This window comes from Pteropus alecto, unplaced genomic scaffold, assembly GCF_000325575.1.
Source record: "Pteropus alecto unplaced genomic scaffold, ASM32557v1 scaffold167, whole genome shotgun sequence".
Classification (NCBI taxonomy): Eukaryota; Metazoa; Chordata; class Mammalia; order Chiroptera; family Pteropodidae; genus Pteropus; species Pteropus alecto.
In genome coordinates, this window is record NW_006440647.1 from 319,685 (window position 1) to 324,101 (window position 4,417).

A 4,417-nucleotide genomic window follows, 5' to 3' on the forward strand; every position below is an offset into this window, starting at 1 on the left:
ACCGGCTAATCACATCCTTCTCTGTTATCCCTTGTGGTTATGGCTCTATTCTTATATTTATTTTCTTCTTTCATTTAAAGCTAATTCGGGGATAAAAATACATTTGTTTGCACTAACACCTTAAACTAGTAATCTGACTTGCCCTTTAAAAATTACCTGCTGGTTTAAATACCAAGAGATAATTTCTCTTCAAAGTGTTCTCCAGCTATTTTGGAGGGTTCTCCAAAGTACAATCTTACTTGTGATCTGAACCAGATCTTTAATGATCTTCTATTTTGGTCTTTTCATCAGGCTACAGTGCTATGGTTGCTGAGATTCCTCCTATGGTCACCACTTTGCTGGGGAGGGTTTTCACAACAGATAACTATGGCTCCAACATGATTTTTCGTAAATTCTCCATATCACAGGTAAGCAAAAGCTATAACTTCTAACATACCTTTTCTAAAGTTTGGGGAATAATGAAAGGAAGTACAACATAGAGAATAACTTAAAATTGCCTAAAAATGTGGTGTCGCTTAAAGCCTTGGTCAATAAGTTCCTAAAAATACCCTCCCTGCGTTACACCCTGTCCAATGCGCCCGGCGGCTAGCTCACCGTCCCAGGAAGAGCAACAGGATTTCTTTTTGTTCCTGTTGTTCTATATGTAGTCCAGTCTGAAACCAGAGGGCTCAGAAGAGCTTTCGTAAACAGTAAACACTATAGCAACGCAGGCGCCCATTCGTCATGAGAAGTTCTATCCATGGAATTCTTGTGTATTTAATAGTTTTCAAGAATGAGTGACGGCAGGTCTGACCAATCCCTTCAGGGGAAACCCCACTCGCCTACCAGGGGCCTGGTTCGCGCCTGAAGCAAAAACAAAACAAAACAAAACAAACAAACAAACAAACGAAAAACTCAAAACGATCTGAAATTGATACATTTCCTATAATCTAAGTTATTCTAGTTTTAATAAGAACACCCATGGGACATTGGCAAGTCATCCACGGTTGTTCTGCACCAAGACTGGCACAGTACCTATGCTGACACTACTTGGGACTCCTCTGCCACTCTGACACCACTTCAGAGAGGAGGGGTTGGGGCTTCAGTCTCCCCAAGTGGTTTCCAAGAGAGTAGGGGATGGAGATAGAAATGGGAGCCCGCCAAGGGTGGAAGGTCTAGGCTCTCCACTTGGCTATTCCTGGAATGTGTGTGTGGGGCGGAGGGGCAGGGTTTGCATTGCCCCCGCCCCTGCAGTGAGTGGCTAGAGTAAATCAGTTATCTAAAATTTCTTACTAGGTTGCTCCTTTCCTGATTCTTTGTCTAGTGAGAGCAGAATTTTGTGGGGACTTTATTTGTCTGTCCTGGTTAGTGTTTCACACATCTCTTTTCCACTATTGTGAATGGAGTACATTTTTTTTCTGCTTCTATTTCTGTTATTTCTGTTATTTCTAGACTAAAAGAAAGTTACCGAAATATAATAATAGAATGTTAATTGTAAAAACTAGGTGGTGGGTTTATTGGTGTTCACTGTAAAATTCTTTTTTTCTTTTTACAGTAGAAAAGAAAAGATTTATTAGAAGGGAAAGTATACTTCCAGAAGTGGAAGTGGGATTGAGCAAGAGAAGCATGGCTCAAAAGGCCCATAAAATTCTTTGAACTTTTCTGTATGTTTGAAAATTTTTATAATAAATGTTGGAAAATAAAATAAAATAATACTTTTTCAAAAAAAGAAAAAAAGAGAAAGCTTTGAGATTCAGTATATCTTACATGCAGCTTGTATCAGTTAAAACTCTTGTTTACAAGTGACAGAAACTCAATTTGCATAAGCTTAAGAGGAAAATGGAGTTTATTGGTATTTATAACTGGGAAGGACAGGGCAGATCTCAGACACACCAGGATCCAGAGACTCAAATAGTATTGGCTGTCACTCATCTCTTTATGTCTCTTCTTTGCTTCTCTCTTTTCTGCATTGCCTCATTCTCTAAGATTCTTCCACATGGTAGAGGGAGAGCTACCAGCTGCTTTGGGGGTCACATCCTTAACAGTTCAAGATTCAAAGAAAAGAGAAAGCTACTTATTTACTTCTGATTTGAAATATTTCAAGGAAGGTCTTTTATTTCTGGCCTGGGTCACATGACTCCCTCTTGGAGCTGCCACTGTGTCCAACAGAGTTTGATATTATGATTAGCCCATCCTGGGTTAGATGCCCAGCTGTGTGTGTGTGTGTGTGTGTGTGTGTGTAGGGTGGTGTCATTGTCCATTTTATCAGGACTATATTGAAAGGATAGTGAAAGAGGAGCAGCTCTCCAAAGGAAAAGAGTGCTATTATCAGAAGCAGGGAAGAAGGAATGCTGGGCAAACCCAAACAGCAGATGTCCACTACATAGACTTCTCAGTTTTAATAGTTTTTAAATTGCATTTCGTGGATTCTCAATGCATATAATCATACCATCTGCAAAAAATTATACTTTTTTCTCTTTTTATCTTCCTTTTAGATTTATACAGCTAGTTTCTTGGTTTATTACATTTCAGGATCTTCAAAACACTATAGAGGACATCTTGTCATTCCTGAATATCATGAGAAATGACTTGATTATGATGCTTGCTCATGGATTTTTGATACTCTTTAGGAAGTTCTCTTCTATTTCATTGCACTTAGAGTTTTTATAAGGAATAGCTGCTGATTTTATTAATTAATTTATTTTTATTGAGGTAACATTAGTTAATAACATATAAATTTCAGATGTAGCATATTATAATTCAATATCTGTATATTCTATTGAGTGCTCACTACGAAAAGTCTAGTTTCCATTTGTTAGCATATATTTGACCCCCTTTACCCATTTTGCCCTCCCCTAACCCCTTCTCCTCTGGTAACCGCCATTCTGTTTCTATCTATGAGTTGGTTTTGTTTTGTTACGTTTGCTCATTTGTTACTTTTTTTTTGTTTTATATTCTACATATCAGTGAAATCATATGATTTTTGTCCTTTTAAAATTTAATTATATTATTAGTTTCAAGTATACAGTACATTGGTTAGGCATTTATATAGTTTATAAAACGATCCCCCCAATTGCTCTTTCTTTCCTCGGGTTCTCCACCCAGCCATTACATTAATGCTGACTGCATTCCCTATGCTGTACTCCCCATCCCTGTGTCCATCTATCAATTACTAATTTGTACTTCTTTAATCCTTCACCTTATTCACCTAGGCCCCTAAACTCTCTCCCCTCTGGCTATCACCAGATTGTACTCTATATTTGTGAGTCTGTTTTTGATTAGTTTGTTCTTTATGTTCCTTAGATTTCGCATATAAGTGAAGTCATATGGTATTCATCTTTCTCCGTCTGACTTATTTTACTCAGTATAATAACCTCTAGGTCCATCCATGTCATTGCGATTGGTAGGATTTCTTTTTTTTTTTTAATGACTGAGAAATATTCCATTGTATATATGGACCAAACTTCTTTATCCAATCTTCTGTTGATGGGCATTTAGGTTGCTTCCAAATCTTAGCTATTGTAAATTGTGCTGCCATGAACATAGGGGTGCCATCTGATTTATTTCATAGCTGCTGATTTTTATCCAGTACCTTTTGACCATCCACTGACAGATAAAACTACATAAAAATCAAACATTTTGTAAGGAGTACATAAGTGAAGTATAGAAACCACCCAAAAGCAATAAGGAAAAGGAAAGACTGGAATGTAGACTATACCTTCTCTGAAACTATAAGATAAATGCTACATGAGAGCACAACTTATGAAAATGGAAAGCAGGTGATCAGGTGCCTGAATGATGATAGCTAGCACTAGTAGAAGCACTCACAATATGTCATGGACTGTTTTAGGTGCTTCGTGTATGTTACCTCAGCAAAAATTTTTGTTATTTGTAGAAATTGAACCAGAGAGATCTGGATGCTCATAATACAGCTGGTTCTGCTTTTGAGAATTCATTAAACTATACACTTATCATTTGTGCTTTTCTGTATTTGTCAATAATAAGTCTTTAAAGTAGATTAAAAACAATTAAATGAAAATGAACCAGAGAAGTTATAGACTTGGAGACAAATAGGGGTAGTAGAGTGTGTCAGATTGAAAAGAAGGGCAATAGAGGAAAGTCGGGGATTCTATTTTCCATATTAAGTTCCCAGAATATAAGCAGCCAGGCTTATATCCCAAGTAGGAGATTTAAACTGTTCTTCTCTGGAGAACAACCCCCCCCCCCCCCCCCCGTGAAAAACTACTGATACCCAACTAAAAAGCATCCTGCCATCCAATCACCATACAAAAAAGTTCCCCCCCACACACTAGGCACCCAGAACTTCCAATCAGCTTTTTAGTGTCTCACTACTCTATATGACAGGATGATCAAGGATTTCAGACAGTTCAGGGAAAGTTCCAGTGTGAAAGCCAGAGGTCAAACCAAAAAAAAAAAA